The sequence below is a fragment of the Myodes glareolus genome, chromosome 20 (assembly GCF_982192425.1).
Source record: "Myodes glareolus chromosome 20, mMyoGla1.1, whole genome shotgun sequence".
In the NCBI taxonomy this organism is placed as follows: domain Eukaryota; kingdom Metazoa; phylum Chordata; class Mammalia; order Rodentia; family Cricetidae; genus Myodes; species Myodes glareolus.
In genome coordinates this window covers 23,258,189-23,282,309 of record NC_142045.1, presented here as the reverse complement: position 1 = coordinate 23,282,309, position 24,121 = coordinate 23,258,189, and the positions used below count along the sequence as shown (strand labels likewise).

General features: G+C 38.3%; 1 long non-coding RNA gene across 1 annotated transcript; it reads right to left on the bottom strand.

Moving 5' to 3' along the window:
- Window positions 1–445: 445 nt before the first annotated feature.
- LOC125394113 (uncharacterized) lies at window positions 446–23,864 on the bottom strand. Its single transcript, XR_007230100.3, has 3 exons — window positions 23,769–23,864; window positions 23,109–23,224; window positions 446–4,353 (listed from the first exon to the last, which is right to left on the bottom strand). It is a non-coding gene; the product is annotated as an uncharacterized LOC125394113 (long non-coding RNA).
- Between the last annotated feature and the right edge of the window lie 257 nt (window positions 23,865–24,121).

Sequence of the window (24,121 nt, the reverse complement as noted above, 5' to 3'; positions counted from 1 at the left end):
AATAAAAGTTAGCAAGTTTGACAGTACATTGATGAATAAGTAGGAATATTTTAACCCTCATTTTGCTGGTTGGTAAATTATTACTACAGAGAAATTTGGTAATTTGTTATAAAGTTTTCAAAAGTGTAAAATTCAACTTAGCAATGAAGTTTCTATAGTATTTTTTAAAAAATGTTTTATGATATTTCCAGGTGGATGCTCTTTAAAAACTTCTCCCTCAAACATTGAAGAACTAGTCCACAGACAACAATCAAGGCATCATTTATAATGGAAAAAATATAAATTGAGAAAAACCATTTTACTTCTAAAGAAAAACAAGTTATTTACATAACTTGGTAATATACCAAGGTTTTATTTATTTTTTAACTATATATGTCAATTTATTTGTATTGGAGATCAAGCAGTACAACAAGGAGGACAGATATTGCAAATGATGCCGTTGCATACCATCTTAGGAGTAAAGCTGCTATAAATTGAATAAAGTTTGTCATCTATTTAATACACTTACTTAAATATTTGTAAATATAGCACATGTTAATTTTAGGTTGGGATGTGCTCTGAATGAAAAAAAGTTTAAAAAAACAGATTTTTAGAAATAAGCTAGTTAGATATATTAGATTTCTCTTTTACCTGTACATAGTTGTATATTAGTTTTTCTGTCTTTCTGAATGATAAAACATTTTATATTTTATACTAAAAGTACAAGCTATCAAAGAAGAAATAGAAAACTTAAACTTTATAAAATTAAAATTTTTGTTCTTCAAGAGAGTGAAAAGAAAATTTACACACATGTGAAGTATTTGAAAAATGCCTATGTTCAGTATAGATGAACTATTCTCACAGTTCAAACATAAAAAGCAAATTCAATCTGAAGACAGATTTCTCTGTCATGCCACTGTGATGAAATGCCTGACACAGAACTTGATGAATTAAAGGGATGCTTCTGTTGATTTTGCCGTTTGAGAAGTTCAAGATGAAGGCCAGGAAGCCCCATTGCTTTGGGACTTCGATGAAGGTAGCCCATCGTGATAAAAACCTACACTGGAATATGTTCTCCATCTTGAGGAGGAAGCAGTAAGAGAGACTAAGACAGTGTCTTGCAACCCCTTTCTAATGTGTGCACCAATGACTCTTGAACCTCCCAAAAGCGCGAAGCTTGTCCTAATGCTGTGATCCTGGAGAATAAAACCTTCGACTCTGGGGTTCCCTTTTTCCTCACAATCTGTTAGTCACCAGTCCACAAGGACAAAGGGACAGAAGCGGTGACAGGGAGCTTTGCATGGCCTTTAAACATGATGGAAATAGCCTTTCAGGCATCTGCTCCAGTGGGACAGCTCAGCTCCGTTCCAGAGTGAGGAGAGATGGAAAGGATCAGGACAGAAACTGGGTATCACCCAATCTGCATTAAACAGCATGTTCCCATCATAAAGCTCCTAGTGCAAGTCTTGGTTGTCAAATGTACAGTCACAGGCCTATTGGAAAGTTACTAAGGGTCACACTAGAGATAAGTCAGGCATCTGGGCCTAGCGACACTCTCAAAATAACGTCAGATGGAGAGCAGAAAGCCTTCAGCTGAGAGGGAGTCCTCCATGTTGTCGAGCTTGGAGAGAGCTGTCAGACCACGGTAGACTGCAAAATCTGACCAACAGGGCCTCCCAACATTGAACAAATGGTTCAAATTTCCACATCAGGCAAATGAACGCAACAAATGATTCTCCAAGGAAAATGTAGACATGGCTAATAGGTACATAAAAAAATGCTTGATATCCTTAGCCATTAGCAAAAAATGTCTCCTTGCCTACTATGATGGTTATCATAAACAATTGTCAACAAGGCCCAGGGAAATCGGAATTATCATACATTTCTGGGAACAGCATAAATGTGCTACTTGTTTTCATTGGTGTCTGGTCCTTTTTTCTGAAAACACACAAACTTTTAAAGGTGTAATATATATATATATTATATATGTATATATCTGCATTAACACAAGTATGGAATGTGTGGTGTGCACAATAAATTAAAGATGGTATTCTTTCTATGATTGAGCAGGTAAAAGGCATCTATCAACTTCATAAGTCTGTTTGAACTTTATAGCCAAACTGTGATATAAATCTCTACCATTCCAGATGAAAAGATGGCATGTAAAAATAATTCATGAGAACTCTGAAGCCAACAATATTTATGATATCTCAGCCAGTCACAGAGCTGTGCCCCTGTTGAGTGGTCAGCATGTATATCAACTGTCCTGTAGTTTTTCTTGGCTTTTTCCCTCATGTCTGTAACCGTAAGCCTTAGGAGGTCTCCACCAATCAAATCTGATTTGACCAACTTTGAAGAAACTCAAAGCTTTTTATTTCCAATGGAAACAAACATAATCTCTCCCCCAAAGTAACACATTGTCCAACTTCCATTTTCAGGTCAAATCACCCCTAAAGCATATAGGCTGGTTTAATTCAAGAGTCTCCTCCACAGTTCAATGTCTTTCAGCAGCTGTTCTCTGTTCATTAGCATTTTTCTATGATTGTCTATATTCACTTTCTTTTCTTTCCTTAGTATCTAAGCCCATTTTTCGGCTTAGATCTTACTGTATCTGTTTAGAGGTTTTTTCCTCAGTCTGGACCTGACTTCCTGTGTCTTTACAGCATTCTCTGACTGCAAGACAAACTTTGAATGGTCACGTGGCTCTAGTGACTAGGTCTGCCCCTCTTGGTTCTACGAGAGCTTAGACACATGGTGGCACCCACAGCAGCTGCATTTACCACTCCGGCTCTCTCAGAATTTGCTGAGTCTGAGTGACTGGAGTTTTAACCTATCATGCTGGATACTCATGTGCTTGTTGCACATCTGGGTCTCTTAAAAGAGCCAAACCTCTGTATGCTGCATGGAGAGGGCTCTGTGCGCATGGCTCACGTTAGATGCCATTTGTAGCAAGCTTTGTTGTTGGCAGCTCACAAAAAGTGACACAGAGACATTATTAATTATGAAAGCTCAACATTAGCTTAGGCTTATCACACTAGCTTTTATACCTTAAGTTAACTCATTTATATTAATCTATGTTTTGCCTCATGGCATTTTACCTTTCATTCTGTATATCTGACTCTCTCTAGGTCTCATTGGCATCTGATATGCACTTAGATTTACTTCCAACTTCCTTTCACTCCACCCAAAAGTTCAGCCTATACCTCCTGCCTTGCAATTGGCAATTCAGCTCTTTATCAAACCAGTCACAGTAATACACCTTTACACAGTGTACAAATATCCCACAACAGACAATATTAAGGCAATCTGTCAAACTGATTTGTAACCATCAGGTACACTAATCCTATCAGACTGTATCTCAATGTTGTGGTGCGCACCTTTGAGCCAACTGTTTGTCAAGAGAGTTTGCAAACAGCTAGATAACTGTATGCAAGCAGATAATACATTGTGATACACATGCTCCTCTGGTTGCAATATTTCTTAGTGAAGGAGTTGAGAATGATCAGAGATAGAATCGCCTTTTTAAATTCATCTAGAATGTTGTTAATAGTTTTTAGCTACAGTCAAAATCCCAATTTGTCCTTTTAAACATACTAAATCTAAAGACTCATTGACAATGTCAAAATTCTCTCAGATAAGCTCTAACCTTTTTCTAATCAGTAAAACCTTCATAATGAACTAAAACAGCTACAAGCATTAGCAGGTCAATATCTAGCATAGACATTAACAATAAATGTGTAATTTGTCAAATCACAATTCTCTTATATCTATTATAATCAAAAGAGAAGAAAAAGTTTCTATGACGGGTAAGCTCTGAATCTTTTTTTTCCGTCCATAGTTTAATTATATTGTTGTTTCTAAGTGTTAAAGATAAGTTTGAACTGTCTCAGTCTCTGAACAGCAACAGAGACTTATATGCCATTTTTTCCCATTTTTGAAGAAGGGTTTTAGTCCCACTTTGCCTCTATAATAAGTGTTCCATTTCTTTAACAAGTCTCTTTCCCTCACAGGGGAATATTTTTTGAAATCTCAGTTCTCAGGTCCTTTATTTCAATAGCAGATTGAACACCATGTTGGCAAAAACGAGTTTGGTATCTCATGATATAAGTATGGATAAACTGTCAAACATTTAGTCAATGTTCCTGAACAAGCTCGAAAGTAAACAGGGCACACTGAGGTCTGGAAGTTTGCACAGTAGGTCCACCAAAAAAATTAGGAACCACCACTCGTCACCATGAACTTCCTTGCTTTCTCTGTAGCTTGCAGGTCAGGAACAGATCCAGGAATCTCTGTGAGGGCATCAGCAGCTACAAAATCATCATCGCAGTCACTCCTCTGTTTCACACACCCATCTCATCAAGCTTTATTGTCTCCCTGTGAACAAAGCACAAATATGCTCTCAATCCCGAATTAATACCAGAATCGGGGTCTTTCCCACTTAGTCTGAGGATGTAACTCCTTCTTATTTATTTATATCTTGAAGTTGTGTTGTATGGGCATGTTAACTCCATGCTGTTTTAGAGCTAGTAATTTGTTAGCAGCTTCTGTGAGCTGCCTGGGGAATTAGGATTCTGACTCCCCTTGCAGAATTTTACTGAGAGGCTCAAGGTTCCATGTAAATAGGACCATAGCCATTGGATATTTTATTTGAGGTTTGTAAACTATCTTTTTAATACAAACTGTAAGTCTCCCTAGCTGACAGGTTTTAACTTGCTTATTTACATTTTCACAGACACCTTTCTGGGTGGGGCAGAGCTGTGCTACAACCCACAGCAGCGGCCTGCTAGGCTCGGGCAGCTAGCTGCCCAGTGAAGCACTAGGCTCTGTAATCCAGCTATCAGTGTTTTGTTCTTGTCATCCTCCAGCGCATTTAGGGAATACCCCAAGGTGCGGACATTAGGCAATCCAGCTAATAAAAACTAGGGATCTCTGAAGAGCCCACACAGACAGCAATGGTTACTGCTTTCAGCAGGAGTTCCTAATTCGAAAGGAAGTTCTCAAAGCAAGTACACAAAACTGACCTTTGACTTCTCAGACTCTGCACTAGGGAAAGTATAAAAGCCAAGAGCCTCCAGCTTCCATTGACCTCCATCTGACTCAGTGTGTCTCTGAGGGGGTTTCCAGAGGAGATGCCGTGTGCTGCAGAAGACAGTAGGAGGATCTGCCTTCAGGTAGGTGAGCATCGTCCCAAATGGAACACAGGTGGAGGAAGAAAATTGCTTTGATTCCCAGAAACTGAGACTCTGCTGCCCTTGAGTATAAGATTGCCAATCAACGCAGTCTGGGAATTTATGGTGGTCCCTTACCACCCTGGTGTTCTTAAGTCACTAGTGCCAGGCTGAGAGTCACAGTTTCCATAACTGTAATACTTGCATACTTGGACTCAAGACATACTGCCAGCCTCTGGGTTGGCATATTAGGAATAGCTTGTTATGGGATTGCCCAGCCTCTGTAATAGGAAGATAAATTCCTAACAAATCACCTCTCTTATATCTATGTATGTAGCTCTGCCTAGCCTACTGTTTTGTCTTTATACACTGGAAACAGGGCTTATTTTGCAGTGATGGGAATAAAATTAATTGTATATTTATCAAAAGTGAATGTATTCTACTTATATAACACATAGCAAATAGAATATATTTATATAATATGTTGTATTATATACTAATAAATATAAAATATGTAGTATATTAGTAATAATAAATAAATATATAACTAATTAAATAGTGGTGATGTTCACACAACATTGTGTAAACACTAAAAGCCTATCAAATTGATACTTGTTAATGTTGGGCTTCATGTTCTGAGGAGACAGCAGCTTGGAAGTTACGGAAGTGGTCCCTTAACGCACAACACAAGGGCTGGACTAGTCTCAGAGGCATAGGGAGGCAGAATGGTTGGCATAAAGGCATTTTTCCAGCATTAAGATGTTTCAAGGCATTAGCATCCCCAGGATGTGCTCACTGAACACCAGGTGCAGGATGTGCCGCTTAAACATTTTCTGCTTGATATTTAGACTAATCATGCACTTTCATCATAATTTCATGTTCCTAACTAGTACTGATTCTAGCCCTCTTTGTATAATTTTGTTCATTAAATTTCATTTATTCTTTAGTAGATTGATTATTCACAACCTTTAGATTTCTATCAGTTGTGTCTTTTCTTCACACCTGTACAAGAATACGTCAACATGTGTTAGGAATTAGTCCTTCATCTTTCATAAAGAGTGCAAGTATTTCATAACAGCATTTATGAAGGTTCTTTCTGTCATGAAATGTATGTAAATTTGGATATTAAAATGTGTCTGCCTTTTTCTGTATAACCTTTTACTTCCCTGGGCTTGGTTACAAAGACTTTCCTGACCTTTGGGAAGTGCCTGTACTTGTAAAGATTTCCTTGGAGACTTTTTTTTAATTTCATGTTTTGCTAAAATCATTATTTCATCTTGGTAATTTCTTTCTAACATCTGTGAAAGGATTTTGACCTCATAGCTTTCCAGGTAGATCATTATGATATCACAACATCATTTTGAATATAAGGTTTCTCTCCTACTGAATTGCAAGGGCACATTTGCCCTGTGACCAATCCTATGTAAATTAAGTTCTGGATTCTCTTTTTGACAAAACTGCCAGCCTTTCTCATTCTATACTAACAATTCTAACAGCTCTTATAGACTAATATATTAATTTGAGGAAAATATACATTAAAAGAAAATTAAATGTTTCTAGTAGACGACATGCCATTCCTTTTATTCATGTTTTTTTCAGGTATTTCAATGAAAGTTTACTAAATTCTCATGCTTTTTATGCCTTTTTTTGGAATGTACTAATGAATATTTTTGTCTTAACTTTTTACTTCTTTTGGCAGTACTAGGTTTTCCACTTAGATACTTATGTATCTTATTACTCAGCTCAATTTTTAAAGGGGAATATTTCTTATTTTCTAGTTGGTCATTATTAAAAACAATGTGTACCTGCATATTTTTATATAGTCAATTAATGTACGACACTCTACCTCATTCATTTTGTAAGTTATTTTACTAAAAGATTCCACATCTGTAGCTATGTTATGACATTCACAAAGTAAATCTATCAAGTATTTTTCAAATATTAGGTTTATTTCCTTGCCTTATATTAACAAGAACAGTATCTCGACATTATATAATACTAAAACATATCATTTACAATGCAAATTATTCAATGAATATCTTTACGTTTTGACTAAATAATCAAAGAAAGCAGTGAGTTCAAGAAGGGAACTCTAAAACAAAGGAAGCTTTACTAATCAAAGTTATTCACAATTTTATCAAAAAATAGGAGTTTTTGGCTTTGAACTAAGGTATATCATAGATACTTTTAAAAGTTATATACATTAGGAAAGTATGGTATACAAACATAATTAATTCCAGCTCTCTCTGTAGAAAGATCTTGAGATGTTGAGAATATACAATAATATACTGAGAGAGAGAGAGAGAGAGAGAGAGAGAGAGAGAGAGAGAGAGAGAGAGTATATCTGGGCATATCTTTCCAGGCTGGTCATTACTGTAGTTAGTAAAGTTTACAGGTAGTAAAACTGATCATTCCTTTTCTATCCCCCCCCTCAATAATCTGAATATTGCCTTCCAGCCCTGTGAAAGCTAGGTCACAGTAGACAGTGCTTCCAGGTTGGTATAGTTTGATTTCTCCATATTCTGTGACTCAAGCATATGGTGTATTCAACAACAGACTCCAATTTTTTAAAAAAAACAATGTATTCCTGTCATCTGAAGAAGAAAACTAATTTAATTTTGCTACATAAAGAGAGGGTGACATAACCGTTAATTAAGTTGCATGGAAATCCAATATTTGTTACCATAGCTTCATGGGCTAAATTATGTTGTGGCCTCCAAAATTATCGACAATAGAATGAAGGAGACCAAGTAAGGAAAACAGGCCATAAAGTCTCAAACAACTTTAATATAAAATTTGCGTTAAATTTATACTGTACTGGAGCCATATGTTTTTACTACAGTGAAGTGTAATTTAACTGTGCTAGGTATTTTTTAAAACCCATTTAACTCACGGAATCGTAATATTAAAACAATGCCATATTAAAACAATGGCAGTAATATGGAATCATATTCTAAAGAAGCTGTTGTATGATTACTTGCTCTGCTGATCTGAGCAATAATTAATTCTCAGGTATAATAGCATACTCTCTTTTGGTTATTTCTTTTTAGAGATGGTTTAATATAACTGCTTTTCTAATCCAGCTATTGACCCTAACCAAATCCAGTGAAGTACAAAGACTATTAGCAAATGATACAGAGTCGAAAACCAGCAGAAGAGAAGTAATTTCTGTTTTGTTTTAGAAATCATTTTCATACACTCGGAAGACTCTTTGAGTTGCCAAGTTTCTATTATAGTTCTTCAAAATATAATAAAATATGAAAAACATAAAGCTTAATATCTTGGATACTGAGGAGAGATGGGATGGTATGTATATTCCACGATGAATAAAGAACAGCCAGGAAAGAATTATGTTCAACACAGCAAATTCCCAGTGCTAATGAGGAAAAGAGGAAACGAGATCCCAAATAATCCAGGAAACTAGAACAACATGTACCAAATTCTCAGGGAGTATCAACCCACTATTACCTTAAATGGGAATGGCTTCAAGGTACCAATAGAAGAAGCAGAATAACTAATTAATATTAAGAAAGAAGAACTGTCAGCTGTCTCTAAGAAACAAATACTGAGCAAAGACATCTGGAAAACTGAATATCAAAGGGCTAGGAGATTAAGGGCAGTTGCTTCTCTTATAAGGGAGCTCTTGTTTCTCTTGCAAGGGACCTGGGTTTGAGTCTCAGCACTCACAAGGTACCTCACAACCACTGGTCACTCCAGTTCCAGGGGAATCCAGTGCTCTCTTCTGACCTCCTGGGCTCCAAGCACACACATGGTACATACAATTAGGCAAAGCACTCGTGCATAAATTATAATAAATACATCTAATAGAAATTTTGTGTTTGTCTTGAAATGCCCTTACTTCTGCATCAGTCTTGAAAGATACACTTTGCTGGGTATATCATTTTTGGTTCACAGTTATCTGCTTCCAAAGCTTGTAATATGTCACTCCAAGTTTTTCTGATGAAACGTTCAAGATTATTCTGATATTCTCACCTCTATATGTTAGTTGACATTTTTAATATCATTTTTGTATTGATATAATGTTTGGCATAATGTCTTTACTTTGTATTTTTGGATCTTCAATATGATGACATTTCTGGTTATGTCTATTTGGGATTCCAAATGTCTCTTGTATTTGAATGTCTACTTCATTATTTAAGTTTTGAAAGTTTTGGGAAGTTTTCTGCTATAATTTGAATAAAAAAATGTCTGTTCACTTTGACTTTATCTATGTTTCTTTGTCTTCCACACAAATTCTTAGGTTTGGCCTTCTTAATATAACACTTACTTCTTTGTTGTCTTAGAGTTTTATTACTGTGAAGAGACACCATGACCATAGCAAGTCTTATAAAGAAAAACATTTTTATTGGAGGCTGACTTACAGTTTCAGAGGTTTAGTCCATTATTACCATGGCAAGAAGCATGGCAGCATGCAGGCAGATGTGGTACTAGAGAAGGAGCTGAGAGTTCTATATATTGATCCAAAGGCATCAGGACACTGTGTGCCACACGGGCATAGTTTTGAGCAAATAAGATCTCGAAGTCTGCCTTCAAAGTGACACACTTCTTCCAATCAGAAGGTGTAGTGCCTCCTAGTAGTGCCAAGCATTCAATTCCAGGAGTCTATGGAGGCCATTCCTACGCAAACCACCACAATATCTTCCTTAATTTCTTTTCCGTTTGTATGTATGAATGTATTATTGTTTCCACTTTGTTGTCCATTTCTGAAATTCATTTTTAAAGGATGCAAATAATATTGTCTTCCTTAAAAAGACAAAAACTCATGGTGAATTATTTTAAAGTTTTAAGGAAAGTTTTCAATGTGTTCTAGAGAATAGAAATGGGGCGTCAGTAAGATATCTCTGTGGGTTAAAGCACTTCCAGCAACATAAACACAATCAATCCCCAGGATTCACATAGTTGGAAATGAAAGAAAGAAAGAAAGAAAGAAAGAAAGAAAGAAAGAAAGAAAGAAAGAAAGAAAGAAAGAGAAAACTCATACAAATCTCCACATACAGGACATGGCATGTTCAAACCCACAACCACAATACACATAATAAATAAGCAAGCAATTACATACATAAATAAAATGAAAAATATATAAAGGGAAAACTAGAAAAGGATGGAAAAAATATCACTTTATAAAGTCAGTATTATCCTGATACCCAAACCAGATAAAGACACAACAAAAAGAAAACTACAGTATGAATACCAGATGCGCATAAACACAAAAATTACTGATAAAATATATAGGAAATGGCTTTAGGAGACAATTAAGAAAATTATACATCATGACAAAGTGGACTAGATAGGAGATGCAACATTCATTCAACATATGCAAATTAATAGATGTAACACTTCAGATAAAAACTTTCAGAGCAGAAATCACTGAGCATGCTGGCACATGTGTTTAATCACAATGCCTTGATAGCAGAGGCAGGCAAACACCTGGGAATGCAAGGCCAGCCTGGTCAATACAGTGAGTTGCAGGCCAGTCAGGGCCATATAGTAAGACCTTATATCTAAACAAATGAGAGAAATCACATAATCATTTTATAGATGCAGAAAAAAAACCATTTGACTAAGTTCAACATGTGTTCTTGATACTGTCTTGCAGACATTAAAACTAAATAACTCATGTCTTAAAACAACAATAGCTATATACAACAAATACATCCAACACTCTATTAAATGGGCAAAAGTGAGAACAGTTCTGGAAAGACTGAGAGTGAGACATGAATGTCCACTCTTTTATTCAACCATGCTTAAATTCTTAAGGGAAAAAGAGTCATGCTTTGGAGACATGATTCTATGTTTAAAAGATACTACAAAATCTTCAAGAAAACTCAGATCTGATAAACACTTCTATGGGAGGGGAATACTTAATCAATATGAAAAAAATCAGTCATCTTGGTGATGAAGAGATGTCTCAACGATTAAGACTATTTATTAATTTTCCAGCAGACTTGATTTCAATCTCCAACACCTAAATTAGGTAATTCAAAACCATATATAACTCCAGTTTCAGGTGATCTGACACCCTCTTCTGACCCTAAAGGGCACCCACACAAATATGGTACATACTCATACTCTGCACATTCTTTGTGACTCTTATCAGAAGCTCAGTGTGATTCTCCACAGCACTAGAGAAAAGCAATCCAAGAGTTTATATAGAACTTCAAAAGATGACAGATAGGCAAAGAAACCTCAAAGAGAAAGAACACAACTGGAGGAATCACAACATCTGACATCAAATAATACCACAGAGCTATAGTGAGAAAGGCAGATTTCTGCCAGCATAAAACAGACAATTAGACCAATGGAGCAAAAGGAGCAAAAAAGATCAACAATGATATTGCCATCTAAAGTAATAAAGGATGTAGAAACATGATTTAGGAAAAAGTCTACTCAACAAATAGTGCTGCTAAGTCTGGCTCTCTGCCTATAATAGAGTGGGATTCAATCCATATCTTTTACTCCATACAAACACTAATATGGCACGAATCAGACACTTTTATTTAAACTCTGAAATGCTAGAGGAAGACATGGGAAATGCACCTTAAGATATAAGTTTAGATAAGAATTTCCTGAACAAAACTCCAATGCAACCCACAAAGCAACAAATGGGACTACTTATAATTAAAAAAAGATTCTACAAAGCAATATAAAATATCAGTAGAATAAACAGACTGCTCAACTATATTTCAGACAGGGGACTGATATCCAGAGTTTGCAAGCACACATCACACACACATATACACATGTACAAACACACACAGACACACACACACACACACACACACACACACACATCCCTAACAATCAACAAATGTTCTAATGAAATGGACAGACTGTTTTCCAAAGAATAAGCACAAATGACCTCTAAGTATTGTTTCTTTTAATGTTCCACATACCTACACTTCAGGGGAATGCAAATTAAACCTATTTTGGGATATCAACTCAAATGGCTTTCATTGAAAAGAATCTGATAACAAATGCTGCTTGAATGTGGGAAAGGAGAGTCCCTTTATCCATCGCTAGTAGAAATGCAAACTAGTACAGCTGCAATGGAAATTAGTTTGAATGTTTCTCAAAAAATTAAAAATAGAACTTTCATATGACTCCTGAACAAATACCCAAATGATCTTGTGTCCTACCACAGAGATAACTTGTATATCCACATTTATTGCTGATCTATGCATGATAGAAAATCGATGAAAACAGGCTAGTGAACTATCAATTTACAAATGGATAATGAAAGTGTGGTATATGCAAACAGTGGAATTTTATACAGATTTAAGGAAAAATTAAGTTATGAAATTTGCAGGAAAATGAATGTATCTGAATGGTGAAATATTAAGCAAGGTGATCGAACTTCAAAAGACCCAAAACTTTTTTCATCATATTCTGACATTAGCCTGTGTTTTCTCTATCATATGTAGATACTAACTTGTAATGTACATGTGATTTTGTATGTATATAAATGGGTAAATATGTGGGTAAAGTCTAAAATAATTGAATGAAGATGAAGAAAAGCTAAAACTCGTGATGAAGAGGGAGAAGGGGCCTAGGGAAATGGATCCAAGGAATGTGAAATAGGAAGAGACCAGAGGAAGGAAGTTGTGGGTAGAGGGTTCATTAAGAGTAGTATGGGACATTGGCGTTGCGTCTGCTGCATCAACACCTGAGACTTTATAAGATTTATAATTTGTGAATATGATTTCACACAAGAATAGCAATTGTAACTTGGAAAAAAAGAGTAGACGGGGGCAGAGGAGATAAGGAGAATAATCTACTCAAACACTTGTTCAAAATGCCATGATGGTATCTAATGAAGTATATGCTACCTTAACTTTTTAATCCATTTGTAACAATAAATAAGTTGGTTTCATCTCAGGGAGTCATGGTTGGTTTGGCATATACAAATCAGCAAATACAGTTCAGCACGTAAACAGATTTAAGGACTAAGATGACATAATCATAGCAACACTGGCTCCCTTACAATACTGCTTTTTGATGGCTTCTTTGCCTTTCTGTTGACTGAATCTGAGAAAACACTTCCCTAGGCATTTATCTTAGAGCAGGCAGCTCAGCTCCTTCCCCAGCATTCCCAGTGTAGCCTCTTTGTTCAAATAACTTTAATTTTTCTTAACTGCCTCCTCTTGGGTCTTGTTCTCAAAGCACCTAACCTGTTGTTTCGATGCAGAGGACAAGGTTTCTTTAATGCTTTTTCCACACTCACTATGAAATTTTAAACTCACTCTTGCTCCTTCTCTGTTGAAACTGCACATTGTGTACGTGTGTGTGTGTGTGTGTGTGTGTGTGTGTGTGTGTCTTCCCACTGCATTTGCTCCTCTTTCCATTATATACCTGAGTCAGAGCCACAAGCAGTAATTATGCAACATCCTGAATGCCTTGCTGTTTTGGAATTTCCTAAGCTAAAAAAAAAAAGGTTACTTTTGAAATCTTTCAGATTCTTAGACTTGTTGATGAAAGAATTTATAAATGGACTCAGAAGGAAACTAAAGAACAATCCTGTTTATTGAGGGAAAAAGCAACAGGCAGGGCAGCTGTAAATGTTAGTAGTCGCTGAGGAAGGGAGAAAGCTATGCTGTTTGCAATCAACTGAGGGGGCTAAAGACGTGTTTTAATTTTTAATTACTGTGTTTAAGAGATCTAGAAAATAAAAATGTCTCTCACCTGTAAGCCCCATTTGCCCAAGGACAGATGAATTCCTGGAATGTGGGGAGACTGTTGTTCATATGAGCCATAAGCCAAGTGTTTTCACTTCTGTAGACAGGTTTGGTTGCACCAATTGCACAGGATGAGCGTTTGATCACATGTAGGCAGGAGGTACATAGGCAGACGGAATGTCAGGATGTATGCTTGTCCCATGTAAACAAAGGCAGGATAAAGATAGGTTTGGGGGTTTTACCTTTATAAACATCTCACTACTCTAACTCGTGGTCATTCTCTGGGAATCCTGGGTATGGACTTTGCCAGTGTCCATCATCCTGGCCAGTTTTTAATAAAGTTTGCCTCAAAGTTAACTCAAAAATTGTGGTAGTGGTCTTATTCTTTGCTAGTGGGATTAAACACAACTACACAGTAGACAAGAATCAAGAGGAGACAGAAACTTTAGAGGAATGGGAGTAAGAAAGCCCAGAGTGTTTGGTAAATCATGCCTAAGCTTTGTCTATTATCTGCCCCTCCCCCCCAAAAAATGAGAAAGAAGGAAAAGAAAGTTTTGCATTTCTGAATAAATCAGAAAAGTGGGCAGGTTGTACTGAAGAGGGGTCATCCAAGTCAGTTCCAGCTTGGGACCTCTGGGTCCTTTCTCTGAAGTGCCTGGAGTCTTCAGCTACAGAGATTTACCTCCCACCTCTGGGTGGTAACCAAGGCAGTGACAAAATACTTTTAGGATTCGCAGAGACCTTTCAGCGGGACTTATACAAGCCTGGAAGGAATCAATAGGTTCTCATCTTCTGTGGGAACAAAAACAGAACCTCTTTTCCAAAGTAGCATGTCCTTAGCCTCAAATTTTGAAGTCAAGATATGTTTAAAATACATATGTCTGTTTAGCTTAGCATCCCTCTGCAGTCCAAAAAATTCAAGGAAAACACAGTGATATGCATAAATCCAGAATCTCTGTGTATTTTCCATCTTTATGTGGCTTTTTATTATTCTATTACTTTTAATATTTATTTTCTTGTCTTTACTACTTTAATCTATGACTATCTGTACTCTTTCATATGACTTTTACCATTCTATAACTCTCTATATATTTTCTTCTCTCTCCCAAGCCTACATACTTCTTTTAAACACTGTGACCTGCTCGGAGGTTAATTTTTGTCTGAATCTGTCTTTATTAGATATTTGTAATTGTTTTCTGAACAGAAACACCTTTTTTTAATTTTTAAAATGCTAAGTGGACATGGCTAGAATCAACTCTACAGCCCTGCCTGTTGGTTCCATCCCATCCAACATGGTGTAGGTATAGTCACTGCCTCGGCTAGCCAAGCTCACCACCCCAGCTCCAGGGACATAGTTAAACAACTTGTAGCACTCTGCTCACAAACCACATTTAAAGAGCCAGAGTTTGTGCTGCCAGCACAAAGAGGAAACCCTCTGTTAAAGAAGCTATGCAGCTTTTGCTGCTAATGTTGAGTCAGGAAGCCTTCTCTTAAATATAGCCACACCTCTGTTTGCTGCCAGCAAACAGAATCTTACTAAAAATATGTAAATGGAGACTACTCATTTGTTCCCAGATGCCCAGACCCAAATAATCACACATAACTATATTAATTACAACACTGCTTGGCCAATGACTCAGGCATATTTCTAATTAGCTCTTACATCTTGAATTAACCCATTTCTATTAATCTGTGTATCACCATGAGGCTGTGGTCTAGAGGTAAGATTCTGGCATCTGTCTTCTTTGGCAGCTACATGCTGTCTCTTTGACTTGTTTATTTTCTCTATGTATCTCTTCCAGCCTGGCTACATTCTGCCCTGCCATAGACCAAAGCCACTTCTTTATTAACCAATAGTAATACAACATAGTTATAGCATACAGAGAGGACTCCCACGTCAATTGGGTCTTTGACTCTTCGAGGGAGTTGAACAGCCCAGATGAGAATAGTTTATTTTAAAAATTATATATATTTATACATATATATTATTTATATATATATATATACACACACACATATATATTCTATCTATTTATCATCTGTCTGTCTTTCTATTTATCTAACCTGAATTTAAATAGTTAATTGTATGCTTCCTTGTGGCTTTCTAATTCATCCATATTGTCATTTTACCTACCCTTCTCCTCTTGTATTGATCTTCTGTATTCATTCCTATATTTTAAATGTTTTATTTTGAAATAAAATAACATATCTCAAAATATATAATTTTCAGATCAGTCACTATTAATGTAATTCAGTTTATGGTATGTTTATTTTCTAAGTGGTATTTTAGAATCTAATTAAATATCAGATTTGTTCACTTAAAAACACTAGAAAATTCAAGTTTCCAGAAACAGAAATGCAAATCAGTATCTATTATAAAAGCATGGTCTTTGGATAGCAATATAGTCAGAGGTTCATTCATGAAACATGAACACCAAGGTTCCACTCTGCTTTGGTCCTGAGTTTCAAGCCATATTTGCTATTAGCTTTAGGCTTGAACTGAGAACAATAAATAACCATAGCTCCAGCCTCTCATGCACTCATGCTCTTAAATGCAGAAGAAAAAGGTTAATATTTTCCCTCCAGTCCCAAGAGCATCATGCTGAGAAACAACAGCTTGGTTTGCAGTCATGTTAATCTTAAATACTTACCTATGATCAACAGGATGGATTGTGTTGAATGATTTAGATCAAGTGTGGCTCCACCTGAACATAACCAACCCCAGAAGACTGCATGGGCTTAGAGTAGGGAAATGAGGGCCAGGCTCTAGAAAGCACTAGCTGCCTTGGGAAGGTAATAAAACCTCTACAGCCTTCCAGATAATCACTGTTGCTAGCTTCATTGCTGACACGTGCAGAGCCGTGATTAGATTTAAGAACACATATTTCAATTCCAATACCAGCTCTTCCCTGTACTGCGTGATAATTAGCTACTCCCTGTACATCATAACTGCATCTTATTTAAAGTAGAACTGTAATAATACCTTTCTTAAAGGCAAGTGTAGATCAAATTAAAATTACATGGAAAACACTTAATACATCTGTGATAGATAGAAGGGCACAGTAACTAACATTTGAGGGCTAATGCAGAGCCACCTTTCCGCTGACTTTTCCTGTGAGCATCCTCTCTGATCACTGGACTTACAAAGTCACTGTCTGAGAAACAACAAGTGAGGAGAGATAAAGGTGGTTGCCGAAATTCCCTTTGCCCCATTGAAGTCTGAACCGGACTGATGAAAAGCAGGAACGCCTTGCATTCTAGGAGACTGCCTGTGCTAGTTCAACTTAACTCCATGTTCTTTTTATTTGGGTTATAGTTGGTAACTGAACTATGCTTTTACACAACTTACCTATCTCTACAGTGAGCAACAACATCACGGACTAAATTTTATTTTAGATACTTAGTAATTGGCAAAATAAGGACTCAACCAATGAGTTCCTCCTCCCTGCCCCCTTCCCCGTCCCCAAACGGAGGGTATTTACAACTCTTCACATTTCTCTCATCTTCTTCCAAAATCCACATCTACCAGAAAACACACACATCCTTCCAAGGAAAGAAACAGTCTTTGGGTTTCTCGAGGAAAATATGTTTATGAGAAAACCTGCCAGTGAGGGTAGACTAGGTCACCACACTTCCTGTATAACCGTCAGAACACCACAAGGCGGCAAGATGTCAAACGCTTACCTTCCTCTGCTCTGGCATGTTTGTTGTGGGCTTTGAATGTTTGCTCAGTTTTAGGGAAACCCACTTAAAATAGCACCTGTACAGTCATGTCTAAGAGCAATTGAGAAGGCACAATGCAGTTCTACATGTTTGGAGTTTCTAAAATAGTTTATTATTTGATTGTATTTGAGAAATTCCATCACAAAAGAAATACTGCCCAGTTTCTGTGACATGCCCTGTGTTTTGCCATTATTACTGGTAGAAGAAAATGGTATTTATTCATCTGCCTCCTAGCAGCTAGACTATACAATTAACATTTTTAAAAGTCAACTGCTGGAGCCAGAGAAAAGGCTTAACTGTTAAGAGCACTTTCTACTCCAAAACCCATGGCATTATAATCATTCATAACTCCAGTTCCTGGGGATCTGATACCCTTTCCTGACCTCTTCTGGCACCAAGCATGCACACGGTTCACACACATACATACAAGCAAAACACTCATACGCAAAATCTTTTTTAGACAAATGTAAATCTTTAAGTATATTTTTCTTAAGTACCGTGACTAGCTAACCAAATATTCACTTGAAAAACCATTTAGACACAGAAGATGCTAGCAAATCTTATGTTAAAAAAAAATACTGGCAACAAGGCTTTGAGTATTGGTCAGAGTATCCAGAGTCACAGTGATTGTGCTTGCGTAGTTGTGCTACATGTTACTGAGGATGCTTAAAAAATAATCACTTAACAAAGCACTTATCAAATCATATGTATTAGATATAATCTATTTTAACTTTTAGATCTTTAGTTGCCTATAATAGCTTCAGCCAATTACTTATATAATTGGTTGAGTGTAAAATCTTTATACAATTCAAGTGGAAATGCACTAAGTAGCCTAAATTACATGAATAATTCACCTAATATGCTGTTATTAAATTTTGAACTAGTTACTTTTTATTCTATGTTATTTTTGCTCTAGGAAACCTTGGAGCCAGAGAGGTGGAGAAATGGGCTCAACTGGGAAGCATGAAATCGAGACTGGAGGAAATTAGTCCAGAGCATCATCCCAAGAGGAAGGGAAGTATGTATGGAAGCATATTAACACAAGCTGGGCCCATGCAGCAGCCTTCCTGGCACTCGGGGAACTCTCTGAATCACTGTCTGCCAACTTTGCTAAATGCTCAACTACTTCTGCTTTAGATATGTGTTTCTTTGTTAAGCATTCTCAGTGACCGTTTGTGTGATACATGATTCCCTGATGAAATTTAAGGACATAATTTGTCTTTAGTACAAAAGGGAGAAATAAATATGTCAGTGAGCCAAGGGATGCCACATTGCTTTGGTCACTTCCGGTGTCAGTTTAGTTTCCTGAGGTGAGTGTTACTGACAATTAGACATGAAGAGCAAAGAGAATTTAACTGAGGAAGAAGTACCTTCACGGGAATAGGGGAGAAAGGAAAAATCTTTGGCACCATATTTTTGTTGGTCGTTACAGTTTATAATTTCCCCAGAAGGAAGGAAGTCTCAGCAAGAATTCCTGTCCATAGAGACATGGCCTTTTCTCCCCAGTGGAGGAGATTCTACAGGAATGTTCTGGTACATTCCAGAAAAGACAACAGAATATGACAGACTGCAATAGGAAAATAACAAATGTGTTTTTATTTTGGAGTACTACTTCACACCTTATGAGCCAATATTTGTGCAGACTTAGCGGAGGGGAAGTATTTAGAAATACTAGAGGCAGAAGAAGTAGGAGAAACCAGGCTGACTTCATCTTTGCCCTGGGAGCCATTTGAAGACTCCCGCCAAGTTAGGTTTTACTGTAAAACTTACATTTCTGTTTCTCAGAATTGGCCTACGCCCCTGTGAACACAGGAGATGTTCTATAACAAATATTCCAGGAAGATTTCCTTAACTGCAATCTGTAACCAGGATTGCTTGTAAAAATCTCCCACCTTGTAATTTTGCCTTATAAAAGAGGCTTGAAAATTCGGCTCAGGGCTCCTCTCTGGAACCCATCTTAGGATGAGACAGCCGCTCAACTTTCTTTGCTTCTATTGGCTGTAATTTGTGGTTGGTGGCCTTTAATCTCATTTAGTGGGATTAACATTTGGAGCCTCCAGCAAGATAAGACCCCTACCCAAATTCAGAAACCTGACCCCTATCCTCTGGGACTGAAGCCCCACTTCCTTGGGGATGCACACCTTGGTGGGCACAATTTCATTTAAGGGGGGTCATACAAGCAAATGGCCTCATCAGCAGGAAACCAGCAAGCCTTTGTCTGGAGAGGCCTTCACTGGTAAGCCATAGTCTTACTTCAATGACATCTTGTCCTGATTCTGTTGGAACACCATCAAGGACCAGTGAGGTATCTGACCAGGCATATGAACTCCTGGCCAGGGTGCTAGCAAGAAGTCACACAGCCAGTTTTGTAATACTGGAAACCCAGATGGAAGTCAGTTGGGCCCAGTTGTATGAATTAAAGTGACTCCAACATGTTTTGTTTTTAACTGATCTCTTCTGACTGTATAATGTGTTGTGTGTTCCATGTTTATTCATTTACTGTTTGCTGTCTCAATCCCTTTCATGTGTTTCTGTGAACTCATTAATCTTTTTAGGTATAGGAATCAGACTGAGCAAACGAGGGAGAGAATGGGAGCAAGTGCAGCTGCAGCGGCTCACTGTCCTTGGTCTCTCAGCTCCTTCCTCTGTCTATAGCCAGGACCCTAAATGATGCTGGAGCTGCCATTGCTCATACACCACTAGTTGGGGAGATGCAGGTACCCCCTCCCAGCATCCTACCCTGGACCGCTTTGTTCATTTCCCCCTCTCTCAGGCCTAAATCTACTGCTATTGCTGTGGCAACTCCTGTCACTTGCTATGGCTGCTTTGATAGCCAGGGCTCAGAATTTATTATCTCAGCTTTCTCTGTTCTCAGATTGTTCTGTTGCAGCACACCCCTCCACATCCCCCCCCCCCCCCCGAAATCACTTTTGCAGGGATTCTGGTGTTCTTTAAGTGTTTTATGTTGTTCTACTTTATTTAAGAGTTCTGAAGTTGGGTATGACTCCCTCCCTTTCAATTCAAGCAAGTTTGTCTAAAAGTTTCTTGGGAAACAAAATCTCTGTCCTATATCAGGAAGACCACCTGACTTTGTGACAGGGGAAAGAGAGCAAATCAAACGGCTGAAAAATAGACTGCTAGTTTCATTTATCTGCCTTTTCTCAAGATTTACATTTGTGTAAATTTTTTGAACCTCAAGACTTGCAAATTTATTGAATCTGGTTGAAAAGTTTGTAAAATCTGTAACAAAAGTTGACTTAACTACGGGGTCGATAGTTAAAAAATTATACATAGATAATCTTAAAGGGATATATACCAAATGGGTTTACCTTAGAATAAATAACAGCAATGTGACTTGGCACCACCATCTTGACTGATCATCCCCACCAGGATAGAAGCAAACACATGGCTGGTAGCCAACTTTCCTGAAGATGAGGAAGGTACATGCCATGTGACTTTACTACCATTCTGTTTATACTTGATCATGCTAAATTCAAATGTACTTTATAGGAATAAATTTTACTTAACTTTCTATAAATATTTTCAAGGTCAATACTAAATGACTAAAAACAAGTAAAGTTTGTTTTTAAAGTCAGGTATACCTAATAGATAGCAGTCCTCAGTGCGTAACTACAATTCAGGACTAGCGTTGTGAGAGAAATACCGGGTGTCTTAACAGACTAGAACAGAGTAGACGGATTAACACTGAGGAGGGACCACACACCAGCCAATGTTCACCTGCACACAGCAAAAGCGATGTTAGCTTAAGTCTAAAGGGATTCACAGGATGTGTTGAGTGACTTTCATAATGAGTATTGAAGCAACCACGGGGAGAATAAGCTGGGCCTCAAATCTGCATCACGGGGGAACTCTGAGGGAAGGCAGCTGCTGCCCTCAGAATAGCATCACTCTGCTAAATTGCCACAGAACTGGATGTCTTGCAGCCTGCTAGGTTCTGAATTCAAGTTCCCCGCAAGGGCCTCAGTTTGCTAAATGTAAAGCCTTTCAGCACCTCCTCGGCACAGACCGTGGCAAACAGCACAGCGTTCAGTTCCTCAGTTCCGGGAACCAAACTAGAGACACTGGAAGTCTTAAACAGAGAAGCCTCTCTGTCTGCGCTGTTGAAAAGAAAGGCCTTCCCCTGGGGAACAGCTTAAATGAAAGGGAGGAGCTTCCTGAGAGCAGACTGGCCTGAGCAAAGACCCAGGCAGACAGATCTGTAGATTTAAGCTGGGAAGGAGGAAGAATTTGGTCATTTCTCCCATTCAGACCTGTCTAGGAGTCAGTGTGGAGATCAGACATGGAAGTCAACTCAGCTTAGCTGGAGCATCAGTCACAGGCCGTGGCCCCAATGTAACCCTTTTCTTAAATAATAGTGGTGTCTTTGAGGCCGTCAAGCAAAGATACTATTAAAGTAATAGATAATTCTGGCTGCTGTGGACAGTGGGTTGAGGAGAGCCACTGTTGGGCTTCTGCTCAGGGAGTGGAGATAGAGTAAAGTTAGCTGATGCTAATAATCACCTCTAGGATGCTCAACAAGACCCAGGGAAATGCAGAGGAAATAACAAAGGTGCTAATGCCTCCAATGATCATTATGCCATTTCCTTTCTTCCTTCCTCCCTCCTTCCCTACTTCCTTCTCTCCCTCTCTCCCTCCCTCCCTCCCTTCCTCCCTCTTTCCCTTCCTCTTTCTTTCCTTCCTTCTTTATTTTTAAGGATAAGCATGTAGAATCTTGGCTCAGTACACAGTGTGACTCATTGTCACCAGTTTACTTCCCCTCTGATTTCTTTGGATCGGGATTATCATCAGCATTTTGAAGGACTGTGTGCACTACACACTGGAGTTAGCTGCTCCGTTTCACCTAACACCTCAAAGGATAGATGGGGTGTTTAGTTTTAATTGGGCATGTTAATTAGCTGAGCCAAAGGGGATTTCTGATTGATGGATCTTGGTGGTGGACCTCAGGAGGAGAAAGTGGCCAAATAAGGGAATAAACTTTGGTGACTCGCTTTAGGAATGTAATCCAAAGGCTTTTAGCAAGCTAGAAGGAATGAGAGAGAAGGGCAAGGCCTGCCACAGCCATGTTTGCTAGGCCTGGGGTGGTTAGAGTCCCTTCAACGACCTCTGTGCTCAGAAACTAAGTGAAGGCTTTTAACTTCATAATAATCGATAAAGGTTCAGGAGAGGAAGAGATCATGGAAAGAGTGAAGAGAGTGGGGCCCTTGCCTACAATTCATGAGGCTGCAGGAGAGAAAGGGAGGGGAGAGGGAAGGGGAGAGAACGGGAGGGGAGAGGAAGGGAGGGGAGGGGGAATAGAAGTAACTATGGATAAAAGGCTATAGTTCACATAGAGATCGGGGAAATACTGAAGGGATTTGACAAAAAAAAAACAAATAGGAAGAATAACGTAAAGTGCTGGAGGAATGGGCCTCTGCTTCACAAAGTGACAGCATTAAAAATAGCATCTGAATGAACATATTTCACGCCCCAGTGCATGATATTGCTATTCAGGCCCGTGTCTTTGCAACCCGTGTAAGAACGTTACCTGTGTTGCTCTCTTGTGGGGAAGAGGTGTAAATCTCTCAGCGGGGTGTGAGCAAGGACATGAGGAGCTGGATGTCATGCCACAAGGTGCCACCTCTGCTGTGAGGACTGGAAGAGCTTCAACAATGGCGTTCAGAAAAAGAGAGACAGAGAAATGTGGGGAGGGTAAGGGGATGGAAGGGGAGTAAAAATAGTCCAACCGCTTCCAAATTTCTCTCCTCTCCTTCCTCTCAGCTAATTCTTTTCTTAAAATCTTACATCTGGCTGCCTCCCTCACCGCTCTCCTAAAGCTATTTTCGAAGTCCCTGGTGGCCTCTGAATTTCTAAATAGGAATGCGTTCTCCGCCATTATTTTTCTGCCTGCTCTGCTTAGAAAGGAAGTTGTATAGCGAGGTCTGTTTTATGCTCAACTTACACCCTCCACTCTTTCTAAGAAAGACAACAACGACTCAAAAGTAAATAAGTAAATATATTAAAAACCAAGCTAAAAAAGTAATAATCACTCCGCATTTCTACTTCAGGCTCCACAACTGAGCCGATTAGCTGCAGATGCTGAGAACATCCCTCTCTTCATAGAACCTGCTCACACACAGGAGCAAGTACAAACAGTAAGTCCATGCATCCTGACACGGTTTCCTAAAAATGCAAAATCAATGCTTACATCATACGTTGCTATGATAATCATACTTCATCCAGTGGTTTCACCAAAATGCCTCAGAGCTGTTATTCTTCTGTTCTGGTCCCTTTAAGGGCAAGCCACGCCCACTCCCAGCCACTTCTGACCTCCCTCCTTGCCATCTTAACTCTCTGTGTCTCCTCTGTCTCTATGTTTTTATGTCTCTTTATCTCTGTCTCTCTGTTTCTCTGCCTCTTCTTTAAGTAATAAATGTTTAGCTTTATGTATAGCCTTATGTCCATTTACTCCGCCGTCCACTGCACCCATTCGCCTGCTCTCCAAGCCGCATGGCAGGACCAGCCTGCCACCCTGGGGACCTTGCAGGAACCCACAGCTGT